Raw genomic sequence first — 14,363 nt, forward strand, 5'->3', positions numbered from 1 at the left:
ACTATTGTCAAGATTTAGCCATTGTAATATAACCTAGTAATTTTTATTCCTATACTTTAAATTAATCGATAAGCACAGAAATAAAAAGAGAATCAATTTAAATCCAAACAACAAGTAAAACTCATTTTCACATGGTTTCCAATAATGGATGAATTTCCTCTTACCTCACCAGTCTGAACCTCACCAGTCTGTATAAAATCACAATTTGCTGCAAAATTACAACATAAATTCTGTTGACTTTGACTTAAAGCCCCTGAAAACCCAATACATTAAGGGTTTTGGGTACAGCTAAACTGTCGAGGCAAAATTTAATGTAGCTTGGTAATATCTGCACAAGGTGGTTCCCACATATACATAACTTTACTAATGTGTTTTAACGTCTATTTTATACACATATGAGGCCTTACTGTCTCCTAAAAAGACACCGTAATTTACTTACACACAATATAATACTTCTAAACACATACTAGGTAAAAAAATTAAAATGTAATTAAGGTTGTCTTTTTAATGAACCCTATATTTAAGTTTTAAACCAGTATTGCTCTGCTGTCCTAGTCTCTCTCAGCCTGCCACTGGCTTAAGTTATCAATACTCAGCTGCTGGGCCTTATCAGCTTCTGCCACCCTTAGACAAATTCAGTGCAAGTCCATTCACACTACCACACGCCTTGCACAAACCCCTCAATCCAGGCGCCAGGTCGTGATTTCTGCTACTTTGCCAGCACACAGCGATGTGAGCAGCCTGCTCTCCAAAGGCGTTTTGTAGACCCTGCTTACGGACTGCTGCAACAGCTCGAATCATAGAACCATTTAGTTTGGAAAAGACCTTTAAGATCATCAAGTCCCTCCGTAAAACTAACACTGCCAAAACCACTACTAAACGATGTCCCTCAGCACCACGTCTACACGTCTTTTAAATACCTCCAGGGATGGCAACTCAACCACTTCCCTGGGCAGCCTGTTCCAATGCTTGATAAACCTTTCGGTGAAGAAATTTTTCCTAATATCCAACCTAAACCTCCACTGGCACAACTTTAGGCCATTTCCTCTTGCCATGTCACTTGTTACTTGGGAAGAAGCCCACCCCCACCTGCACTGCTTCTCCAACACTAAATTAAACCCAATGCTTTTGCAGCACCAGGTGGGTTTTGGTTGCTGCGGTTCTTTCTGCAGTGCCGTGGCAAGGGGCGATTAAAGAAGGTGCAAAGGTGTGGGGCACCGGGTGCTCCGGGCTTTGCAGCAAGCAGCACGGGTATTTTGCCATGTCACCCTGCAGACAAGGTGACATCCAAATAGCTCCGGTCAAAGTGTGGAAGGGAACGACTGTCTCTGCCCAGACATGGAAACAGTAAGCAAGAACAAAGAAGTTTTGCAGAGAAAAGTCTATAAAGCAGTAAAACTCGTAGAGAAAGCTTAGGAGGACATTTATGTTTTATGTTTGCTATTTAAATTAAAGATAGGCAGTTTTGAATATATATGGTGTATACATGTTCTGCATTTTGAGGCTGTTAGGAGAGCTCATTTTTTGGCTGTTTTCTAATGCTTTTAACATCAGACACAGATGTAGCACAATTTAAAAAACACTTTCAAAGTACTGTCATATGGAATCTTGTTTACGAGTACAAAAAGAATTGCCTTACAATGCCACTTCTCAGCACTTGAAATGACAATGGATGCAGTTCTATTTAAAGGAAGAGATAATTGTAAAATTTCTGAATACCTGAAATACACTAAAAGCACCCAACATGTTTTACAGACAAATTACCAATTTTCGTTCAGGATTTCCAATGGCAGGATAAAAATGGAAGTAAGGCACGTGAATTCTTGAACTTTGTCTAAGATACAGTTTTGAAGTTGAAATCTGGGTTTTCACTTGCAAGAAATACAAACACCCAATGTTACAGAAAAATAAAGTGATGTTAGAAAAGTGAAATAAAGAAAGTGCTGCAACTTTTAGTTATTTGACACTTTTGAAAAATTTTATAAATTCATATAGATAGGCTAGAAGGCAATCTGATATTCTCAGTTTATTCATGATTAAACTTTGAACTATCCATACATACACCTGCATGCACAAACACATAAAGCTACACCTGTATGTTTCACAGCATATCTCTCCCTCTCTATATTGCTCATCATCAATTAAATTATAAACCGTATCAAGAGGCGCAATAATTTCCTGTACAGCATGTGGTATAATGGTCCACTGTATTCTGGTATGGGTACCAGGCTACTACTCATAATATAATACTTGATACTTTAAAATGGATTGCCGAAATACTCTCTCAGTTAAATATTTAATTTTCATTTAAAAGTAGTAATAATCTTCTTAAACAGATGCATGAATGAAACGAACATAAATAGTTTCACATTTTGGCATGCGCATCTGACAGAGATCTTTAAGAAATCCAAAGCAGGTGATGACTGTCTGTGGAAGATAAAAGAGAAAACAAGTCCCACCTGGCCAAGTCCCAAAGCAGAACATGGGATGGGACGAGATGCTCAAGGCTGGAACGCGTCTCTTCTCAAAGGCTAGCACATACGTGACAGGGACAGTGTGTGACAGTGGCACACCTGGGTATACAAGCAGCTTCACGAGCAAACTAACTTCCCACCTGCAGCAACATTTTTGGCTTGAAAGGGGTTGCAGAGAATACCTTGATAAATTATCTGATGGAAGATGTTTCTTCCGTCTCCAGCTTCTTTTTTGCTTTTTTAATTATTATTTTCTTTTGAGTTCTGCTGCACAAAAGTGTAAGAAAGCCCCTCATCTGCTTAGCAAGTCTCAGTTCCTAGGGGCGGCAAAAGGAGAACAAATGTGAATTTTCAACAGTTTAAGACTTTTGGGGTGCACAGCTGCTTTGGCATTTGTGTAACAGCTCTTACCAGGGTCCCACAAGCAGGAGCGGATTCCCAGCCACTGGGATAAAGACAAATTTCCTCCCGACAGCCGAGGAGCGGGCAGGGAGGCACGGGCAGCGCCAGACCTGGCCGAGATCCTGGGCTTTGCCCCGCTTCACCCAAGCTGCCTCCCCCCAGAGCCAGCCCCGCGGGGGGTGAGCAGGGGACAGGGGACTTCAGGGCGTCCCGCTCTGCTCCAGCACACCCACCCCTCGCTGCAACAGCAGCACCTTCACCGCGTAACGGAGGAGCACAAGGGCTTCCCCCTCGCCCCCAGCCCCAGGTGTGCTGCCCGCAGCCCGCAGTGCCGTCTGCCTTCAGCACGACAGCGCACGCTTCAGGATGAAGTACGGGATTAGGTATTCCTTGAACACCTCTCTACTTTCGATTACAGTGAGAGAGAAATGCATTTATACAAACACTCTCATTCTAACATGCTCACCTAGGATATCTAGCTCTGCCTTGAGGGAGGTTTGGATTGCCCTGCTATTGATATTTAAGCAGGGCCCTTGATTCTAAATTGTTGATGGAAGTACCCTAAAGCAACCTGAAACATCTGAAAAGATAAGAAACATTACAGATGCTTGGATGGGCAAAATTACCTCTCTCTCTTAATCCAGGCTCCTGGATAATGAAATGCACTGCTAACGTCTCTCAGAGGTACCTCATCAATTTAGGCTGATGCTTTGTCATAAAAGCAGTAGCTGATCTGCTATTGCTTCCTTTTCGAAGTGAACATTTCACCCTTGCTATATCACCAAATTCGTGTCTACTGAGTTCAAAGCCAAACACAATACCCGCAGTCCCCCCCACCCCTTAAAAAGATAAAACATACTGTATTTGCAGTACAGACAATTAAATTTCTAGATAATAACAAGATGCATGAAATCAAAACTTCATACAAATCTTTTAACTTACTGAACTATTCTCCTGCAGCAGAGCGTTCTGCACCAGCTATTAGCAACAAGAAGGGAATTTCCTCCTCCTCAGTCTATTCTTGAAATAGATTGCAGTAAGTCTTCCTTTCCAACCTCAGCCTTCAACAGCAAAAGGAAGCAACTCTCAATCCACAGGCAGGAACAACCTCACGAACTAAAAAACAAACCAACAACAACCAAACAACCCCCCTCCCAAAATTTTGGCTACCACTGTATTAAAGGTCAACACAGCCATTTGAGAAAGAAGATCTCTATGAGCTGTTTTAAAAGACTTCCTACTGCAGAAACCTAAATCATAGCATAATGCTTACTTGCCTTGCCTTTCAAGTCCGGAAAGCTCTTTGTTAAGATCACTTATAGTAAGGAAACAAGTTTTCACTCACTCTGTATGTGTATTTTTATAAGCCAATGTTGTAAATAAACTAGTAACACTTTATGGAGGGCAACAGTGGACAGATTGCCTTTGCCGTAAACATTAAATGAAAATTTGTACATCAGCCCACATGGCCTAGCAAGATCTGGGAATTCACCCCATACGACAGGGCCAACAGCGAAAAAACAAGAGACAACAAAAAGGCTCAGGTGCAAACAGCCTCCTGACAACTTTACTCCAAGCAGCTATCATTATAGGCAAGGAAAAAGCAAAATATTTACCAAGTAGCTGTATAAATCTGCACTGCACAGCATGGAACAATCTTGTTTCAAATACCTCAATTAAATGGAAGCCAAATCAATAGCTAAACCATATGCTAGACCCTGAGGTCAGCATTGTCTACAGCAGTGATGAAAGGTGGGCATTAGCCCGCTTATCAGACTGCTGAGTTCAGAAACTGAGAGGAGTCCTTAATTTTTTGGGTTTGTTTGGTTTTTGGTTTGTTTTTGTTTTTTTTTTTTTTGTTAAAGACACAATGTTCTCTCTCCCTTCTTCATTTCCTCAGCCGGGACCAGGTCGCCTCCTCTCCTAAAGGCTGAGGAAGGGGGCTTTGCACGACAGCTCACGAGACTCCCTCTTAGAGATCCCTCTGTATCATTGAGGGATTTTGGCAGAGAGAGGCTGGTACTGCAGCCCCAGCTAAAGCAGCCTCAGCATCACTTATAACCTTAAGAATGGCGGGAGGCCAGAATCATCCCTGTGTAGCCCATGCCTTCTCCCTGGGATCTGATAAAGAAGCCTGAAAACTCTCCTGTGGTATGAGCACTTCAGCCTTGACACAACCTTCCCAGGACTCTTCTGTGAGGACTGTGTTGACAAAAAAAGGTCTCCCCAAGATACTCATTAGCATTGGATGGGGAATCACAGGATCCTCAATACATCATGCCACTCCTAGATTTACCACTCCCTTATTCTTTTCTTTTTCTGACACTTCTATAGACTTGAGAAACAGAGAAAACATGATCTAGCCTTTTCATACTTTTATGTGAGACAGAAGAATTGTAACAGCACAACAGAATCATCACCTTCCATAAAGAGACAAAGAAAGTCCTTCCTAGTACATACCTCCCCCTGTCCCTGATCGATTTAGGACAATCTGATCCATGATCAGAAAGACCAGAGTGCTCTGGACTTCTCTATGGAGGTTTTATTTGCTGTATGGGGAGCCCAGGCTGCTCATTCAGGCGTTGAAGTTAGATGACTAAAAATCATCTTTGAGAATAACAGACTACACTGGAATTCAGCCCTGACTCAAAGCCTCAATGTAACAAAATGGCTTTTCACAATAGAGAAATGCAAATTATGGACAGATGCTCCATCAGTGCAAAGAATGATCACAAACTGAAAACAGAAACTTGGAAAAACAAAGTGTGCAGGAAATCCAGAAAGAACAGCGTTGGGGTCAACGTGACAAAGGAAAAGAGCTGAAATTGAAAGATACTCTCTATTGGGAAAAGTATGAAGAAATACAGGAAAAATACTTCCACAAGTTATCTGGCAAAGAAACCCTCCATTAGGAAGCAGGGAAATAAAACGGAGCACGCTTCTGGGAGAAACGCAGAGAGAGGCATTTGATGGCTCATGGCTACCTGCCATCTGATTAGCGGTGAGTGCTCCTACCATACAGGCAGAAGGTACAAAAATGCACCAATATACTGAAATCCCGTCCTGGGAAAGCATGTGACAATACTTTAATTAACACTGGCAATGCTTGCACCTCCCAAAACGTCAATAAAATTTGTCACAGATCTATTCAGTTGATGATGATTTTTATTTCATATGAGAAAAAGGAGTGCCGTCTCAGACTAATTAGCTTTCCATACCAAAATCCAGGTTCATCTAAATACCGGACTAAATGCTAACAGATGCTATCTTGATTTCACATTTAAAATCCAAGACAGCGGTTCCCAAAGTAGGGTCCCAAACTCCATAGGGCCTGTTGCAGGTTACTCAGGGCTCTGTAAAATCTCACTGAAATCTCATTTTACCACACCCAGAAAACATCCTTGGGGAGTAAAGAGAGTGCAGTAGCCCTTCCTACACGCACAGGCTTTGCCCCTGGTTGGAAGAGAGATGGAAGGAGGGTGGTGACTGGACCCAGTAACAGGCTGCATCCACAGTATGCATGAAATCGCTATTTAGCAGTGAGTGAACTTTCTGTAATGCTTCTTACCATATCCTCGTTTTAGTCATGGTATCTCTGATTATGAAGTTACAGAAAGTTTGTTTGCGGCTGCTAATACTTTATGTTTTTTTAATGAAAACCGTTCCTGACTGTAGCCTCCTCTGTCGGAGTCACCCTGGACACAGCCAGGATGTAGGTGGGGAGAGGCAGCTGCTGAAAGGCTCATACACCACAGCTCAAAGTTTCATCCCAGTTCTTCCAAAAGCTTGGTGTGTCCCTGTTTTGCCTTAATTCCCTTCCAGAAAGTACTGGAGTAACCTCTGACAACCTGTTACGGCTGCGCGTGCATGTTTTGCCACAGCTGCTGCAGAAATATCCTTTGAAGACTCAACCTTGCACTTCTCAAGGACAGTCCCTTAAATAACCCACTGTAACGCATTTCATAAGGATCCTCTACACGTTACCCCTTCATAGCCGGAACGTGCCAGTATCACTGGGAGACTTGTTTCAATGATGCAGCTAATGCTTTTACCTCTGTTATACCATTATTAAAACTAATAAACTAATGCTTATGTTTCTGGTTTTCACAATTCTTATGTCCCAGAAAGCAAAATCATTTTTATACAGATTTAACTCCATCTTCCAGACAACCTGAGCTAGATCCTAGAAGTCAGAGGAGGGAAGAGGCTTTCCCATATCCAACATGCAGCGATCCCACCACTTTTCCTCACACTTCCTCGCTTCTTGGATCTCTGTCCTCCCTGCTCCCAGCTGCGGTGGCCCAATGTCAGCAGGAAGAGTGGGAGTTATCCCCTGTCCATCAGCCAGCAATCCAGCAGCCAGTGCACCACCCCAGCAAGGGGAAGCCACAGGCGAAACAACACAGTCAAAGGAGAGCACAGTGACAAAAACCTGTGTGCTTATGTTAGTTCCGTGGTGACAGCACGGTGCCTGGAGCTTCTCCAGCGCAACAGCAGACTAAGACCACAGGGCAAGAAGCAGGTGCCCAGGTTGTTCTCTTGGATTTAAGGCATTTAAAACGCACCATGGGTGGGTGCTATCAGCTATCACTATCTCACTGCCTGTGCTGGACTGTTTGGCATCGCAGGAGGCGGGTAGTAGATCTGATGCTGAAGACATGGGCATTACTTGAAGCTAGAGACTCAGCATAGCAAAGGCTGCTGAATGTCAGTGAAAACATTCACTCCTGTGTCCTGAAAAGGAGGTTTCTAAGATGACAAGCTCTTTAGAGTCATTTGGCTTAAATTCTTGCTCTGATCTGGCTGTGTCGCCACAACGGATAGGAACAAAACACAGCCGCTATTAAACGGCACAGGAGCTGTACAGTATTTGGAGTACTTTTGACTAAGTAAGGAAGTATAAGACTTGTTAACTTAAGAGCCTACTAGAATAGAATAAAGAGAATTCCTCCAGTGGGTTCAAGAGCAAGCAAAAGGCAAATGCTGCTTTTGACTGGTGACAGATGAAGTAGAACAAAACATCGGAGAGAACAGGAGACTGGGAAGCTGATTGCCATAGTTTCAGCTGGGATGGAGTTAACTTTCTTGCTAGCAGCTGGTGTAGTGTTGTTTTGGATTCAGGATGAGAAACAGTGATGGTAGCGCGCTAATGTTTTTGGTTGTTGCTAGGCAGTCAAGGACTTTTCAGCTTCTCACACCTTCCTGCCAGCAAGCAGGCTGGGGGGGCACAAGAAGTCGGGGGAGAGACACAGCTGACCCCCGCTGACCAAAGAAATATCCCATGCCATATGATGTCATGCTCAGCATATAAAGCTGAGAGGAGAAGAAGGACGGGGGGAACATTTGGAATGATGGCGCTTGTCTTCCCAAGTAACCATTATGCGTGACGGAGCCCTGCTTTCCTGGAGATGGCTGAACACCTGCCTGCCGATGGGAAGCAGTGAATGAATTCCATTAGTTCCTTGTTTTGCTTCGCTCATGTGCGTGGCTTTTACTTTACCTACACTCTAGTGTCTTTATCTCACCCCATGCGGTTTTCCTCACTTTTACTCTTCTGATTCTCTTCCCCATCCCAACTGGGGAGAATGAGCAAGCCGCTGCGTGCTCCTGGTTGCCAGCTGGGGTTAAACCATGACAGTCCATGTCCTCTCCCCTCCACCTTTTTTTTTTTTTTTTTTTTTAGATAAAGTACAGGCCATTTTTCTCATTCAACAATATCTAAAGTCAGCTGGATGGCTTTCACCTCTCCAAACTGACTCGATTCACCTCGGCCTTCAGTGGCTTCTGCAACTCATGGTGTAGGACTCCACACCAGCTGCTAGCAAGAAAGTTAACTCCATCCCAGCTGAAGCCATGACACTGATTCATTAAAAAATAATAAAATGAAAATTCATTACAGTGAAGAAGAAGAGCATCCTTCCAAAGGTACAAGACTATTAGGAGGATATTTTTGTAATGTTATAATTGTTTTACCATGTTAATATACCCTATTAAAAATAAGGAACATTGGCTGGCATAAGGATGAAGCTCAGTAGTAAATGTATGATCCAAAAATACAAATTACAGATAAAGAAGTGGTTACTGAAACTTCCAGAAAATCCACACACATCACCTGAATTAGAATACAAAGACAGAATGGACACAAAAATGGACCTTTGAAAGACAGTGAAATGCAAGAGATGTGACCCCTGAAAACATAATAGAAGGAGTGGGATGGGATGTTGATACACAAAACTGCAACATCCTGAGGATGAAGAGTGGAGAGAGGAAGAATGTCTAATTGTAACTGAAATTAATATCATAACCCCAGATGTGCCAGGTCTGAGATGGATTAGAATCAGGACTCCTATTCTAAATTAATCTCTCAAGAGAGGGCACAGAGCAGAGCAGAGAAAAAGGATGCAGTTCCTAAAACACAGAGCGATTCTGGAACCAGTCAGTGTTGGTCAGAGAGAAAAGGCAGGCAGGTGAAGCCATCTGACTTACGGATATGTGCGTGCCTCGGAGGCGGCATTCACAGGTACAGGGAGTTTTCAAACATGAGGGACAAGCTGAATGCACAGGACACAAGACTATCCTACCTACCCAGCTGCAAACGCAAATCTGGGTTGTTTTTTTGTTATTATTACATGGAAGTTTGCAGTGCTGTTACACACATGCTAAGAGCGTTGCAAATATTTAGTGCATAAAGCCGTGAATTTACCTCACAGGTGCGCTAAAATACAATCTGAAAATGCACGGCTCCATTTATGCTGTCTTCTTTTGCCTTTTACTACAAAACTGAGGAAAAAAAGATTGCTCTAAACAGAAGCGCATTATCAGGGTTTGGAAGCAGATCTCAAAGAAAGCGACTCAAGCCTTCAAGGGAGCAAAAGCCAACTAGTGAGAAGTGAAGGAAGAAGCAGCCACAAACATCTAAAAATAGAAAGTCCAGTAGGAAGTTCCCCTACAGAGATTTAATCTGCTATTGTACTCAGATCCTGCCATTACGAGTTAAAATCTACAAGAAGCTATCATCTTTAATACATCATCTCCTTCCTACTGTTCTTTAAAGCAAAGAAGCTGATTAAACATCCTGCCACACTCCGGTAACCTTAACAGTGCATTTCTTCATTTCACACTGTAAAAGGTCAGTCACATGTTAAATTGCTCTTCTTTGTGTGAATTTACACTCAGCACAGGACTAAGTCAATAAAGGTTGTATTTCTGCTCTTTCCAACAAACCAAGCACTAAAAAGTACTAGATGGCAACTCATTTCAGAGAGATGTTAAAAATTCAAGTATTTCTCACTCTTTTTAAAAAGTTTGACTTCCACATTTGCTTAGTGCAGCTCCAGATTAACTAGCGTGGTGTATTTTACTAGGATACGACTATCTTTCGAGGCACTAAAAAAGCAAACACCGTTACCCTCATTTTGCAAAGCAGGTAAGAATCTTAAAGGTCATGGCTTTATAGTTCCTTGAAATGTAAGTTTAAAATCAGAAGAAAGTTTTAAGGCTTTTAGTGAAAAGAACAAGACCAATAATACAAACGTGAAAATATTAGACATCTAACATATATTAGCATTTATTTTCTTTAAGAACTGATATTACTCCATACACACCTTTACGAACAGCTGAACTACTGACTGGAAAAAGGTCATGTCTATACAGGTGCCAAAATCCCATTTGCAAAAAAGTGTAAGACTTGTTTTTAATCTTATGGGAAATAGAGCTGCGGGATCTGTGAAAGCAGTTTTTGAGATCCTTGCTGTTGCCTGACAATTCTTTAAGGCTTTTGTGTGTTTGGGTACATGTTGAAGTTGGTGGGAAAACACGGGTTTTTTTTAAAGGCACAAGGTTGGAGTTTTTGCTGGGTAATGCTTTTCATGTGGAACATCAAGGGATGGGTCCCAAACCATACTTTTAGTCACTTCCCTCTCAGCCTCATGAAAATAAAAACACACAAGTGACTTCTCCCGATTGTCACGACAACACACGGGGTCAGAAAAACAGAGGGAGTTGAGGGGAGGATATTCCCAAATGTTTCCCTACACAAGAGAAACAGGCCGGCCATAACCATTTCCACCCTTGCAGTACAGGAGGTGTTTCAAGTGGTAAAGGTAAATGCTCTTTGCACAGCAGGAATGCTACAATTCTGGCTAAGGAAAGGAGTGATGGACCAAACAGCTTTCCAATATGCACAGTAAGTATGAAAACTGAGCTGGATTTTGAGTTGGAAACCCCCAAATCTGTGAGTGTGATTCCACGCTGCTGCTGTCTGGGACAACAAGGGGGTTGAACCGGACACAGGAGCTCTCCCCTCCAGCTGCGGACTCCTGAGCAAAAGCAAGATGTCAGAACTTCAGAGCAGCCCTAAGCCAGGCCCGTGGGCTGAGGAGCTCCAGCAGCCCCCGGCACCATCCCTCCCGGCTCCACCATCACCAGCCCAGAAGGGCTGCAGCTGCGCGATGGCCCCAGGGCAGGGGGGCGCTCTGCGCTGCTGCCAGTCAGAAGGTGTTCTGCAGGTGAAAGCTATGGCGTGTTTTGCAATACCACTAGGGTCACCGAATACAACCTGCAGCGTAGTAGCGTTTAGCAGACATCCACGCTGTGAGTTTCGCAGAATCTGTCAAATCAAAATGAAAGGCAGGGCTGACCTTCACAGCAACTCCCTTGGTTTTATGTACCTTAAGTACAGTGACCTGGATGAGGAAATGGATGGACTCCATGCCGCTGCGGAGTACATCAGCTGTGCTCCCTTACCTGCATTGCAAATGTATCCAAAATCTTCAAACTTCCCTCCCTCTTCCCTTCTCATTAGGCTTTAAAGCAATAATAGGTACCATGCTTTGGTGCACAGCTAGGTTGTCCCCTCGGTATATGTGACAGTAAGAAAGGGACAGGCAATTATTTACAGTTATCCACAGTTAATAGTGCACACAGAACTCCTGATTACAGAGGAAGCACAAACCCCATCCTCACAGGATGAAAAGGCAATGTATCACCATCTGAATACACAACGTACTTATTGCTTGTCGTATTTGCATTTGCTAACTTTTGAATCTAATAATACAACATTAATATTCTATTAATACAGTGCTTATGTATCATTTCCTTTCTTTAATATACAAAGAAAACAATTCTGTATTGTGAAACAACTGGCCAAGATACTGCCGGAGCATCAAATCCCTTATTGTTTCTCAAAAAGCTGCCCAGAACTCCTTGCGTACTGCCTCACTGCATTTCACGCCTCGCAACGCACACATGCCCTGCCCGGAGAAACCGGGCACAGGCAAACCAAGCACGAGAGGCAATGGTGCAGGCTGACAGCACCCTGGGAACTCCCTCACAGGATGAGAACGGAGAGGATCTACAAACCCCCCAAAATGCAACCACCTTTCCAGAGGTAGGAAAGGAAGCAAACCAGCCGTGTAAGAGAGGAACAAACCAAAGGCTGCTTTTGCGCAGCCACAGCTGCTGGGGAGGCGAGGAACCACCTGCGCGAGAAGGACCAACCTACCCAGCACAGCTTGTCCCCACCCAGCGCCACAGCAATAGAGGAGCTTCAACATGGAAGAGAAATTAGAATTTTTTTACTTTTTTTTTAAATTCTGGGCTCCGAAGACGTAAGCCATAGTTTCATGGACTTTAACCTGGCATGAGGTGGTAATGTCACTGCAAGAAGACATCCCTGCTTCCCTCAGCCACTTACTTCCAGTCCCTGTCCCCACGAACTTCTGCACAGCCACGCAACTGTGACAGGTCAGGGAACTCACCCTACTGAAACTAACCTTTATAAAAACAACCCAAAAACTAATTTCTTTTTTTTTTTTTTCTTTTTCTGCATTGGTGGTTTCACTGCAAAACATATCTCACACTGAGACTCTATTAGAAAGGAGGAAACAATTAATTGTAAATTGGGTTAAATACTAAAATAGTGAATTGGTAAAAATATTATTTCATATACTTTATGGGAAAGCTAACCGTAATTTTCCCCACCAGTTCCAGTGGCAATGTGAATATCTTTTTATGCTTTTAAGTTAATTTAAATTTTCTTTGATATTGTGCCTGTTGGGGACACTTAGGTGTGCTGAACGTAAGGCACAGAAGAAAATTACTTTGCTGTACTTGGCAGATGTAGCCTGTAGGTATGCTGGTCTCACTGCATCCAATGCCGTCTCATCTCAAAAGCAAAGTGGTCCTGAACACACTCAAGTCTGAGTCAGAGCTCTTACGCCCCACAAAAATGCAACCACTTCTGGCGCACCATATGGCAGCAATCCCGTGTCAGCAACACTGTACAATAGTTTTTCAGAAGAAGAATGAAGAGCAAGTTCTCTGCTTGAAACCGAAGAGAGATTTATCCCACAAAAGTATGCAACACATCATTACCCAAACCGGAACGAAGGCGGGACATCAGCACTCAAATGTTATGGGAACTGTAACGGTGAAGGGTCAGGGATTCAATCTGATGTCCTAGCAAAATGCCAGTTATAGTTTGCGCAATGCCATCAGACAGACAATGCAGTTTTGCTGAGAAACTATTAATTTAATGTTATGGAAGCAAAATATTCAGCTACGAGGTTCCATTATACTTGGAGCCTTTGACCCCGGTTTATCCTGGAGTTCAAGCCCTGATAATCTGTGTGCTTGAAGCTCATCTTGGTGGATAATGGAAAATTCTGCTCCATTTCCTCTGGGACTGCATGCTCATTAGTCACAGCATACCAATTAAAAGCTTTGTTAGAGAACCAGAGGAATGTGACACAGCACATGTACAAACCAGGAAGCTTCATTCACGTATAGCATGGATGAATGGCTCTGTATGGAAAGCCAAGCATCGCATTAGCAGGTCGTGTGCATCAGCATGCAAGATCAACAAAAGACGTGCAAGAATTTTTAAGTCAGCACTCTCGGTAAGCAACGGATTTTCATTCTGAACAATGAGAGTTACAGTATTTTTCACAGCCTGCACCTTCCTTCTAACCAAAGGTAATGTAAAAATATTTTAAAAGTTATGTTTTCTTGCATTGTTACTTCGGCAGTCGTCTAGTAGGAAATCGCTAAACATCACCACCAGCTCCAACCAGATTCTTTTCCTAACCGTCAGAGGTGAAGCCGGGGTTAGTGCCATGGCAAGCTACTTATGAACTAGAATAACAGCCATTTTCAAAAGGGATTATTGCCACTATGAACCACTGTCAAGTATCTGTAACAGCAATTCTCAATTAAGGAAAGAATGGGACTCAGCGTCTGCGCTCTGATCATGCAGTTAATAACTGACTCCGCCTCAATCAAAACAAAAGTGGGACTTATCATGCAGATTTATTTTTTGCAACAGTTTGTGTTACCATTCTATGTTAAATTGTTTATTACAGAACTCGAAAAATAACGTCCAGCTATAGCTGTAAAAAATTCAATTTGTTACATTTTAGTAACCCTTAATGCTATTCCAGCATTTCCCCCACAGTGAAGGAGCTGCTCCCAGGAGGTTTTAGGGTTAAG

At 42.9% G+C, this 14,363-nt stretch overlaps 1 protein-coding gene across 5 annotated transcripts in view; it reads right to left on the reverse strand.

The window, feature by feature from the left end:
* Positions 1 to 14,363, reverse strand: part of KIAA1217 (KIAA1217 ortholog) — a 371,695-nt gene that overhangs the window by 200,084 nt on the left and 157,248 nt on the right. The window lies entirely within an intron of this gene.

The sequence above is a fragment of the Larus michahellis genome, chromosome 2, assembly GCF_964199755.1.
Source record: "Larus michahellis chromosome 2, bLarMic1.1, whole genome shotgun sequence".
Taxonomy (NCBI): Eukaryota; Metazoa; Chordata; class Aves; order Charadriiformes; family Laridae; genus Larus; species Larus michahellis.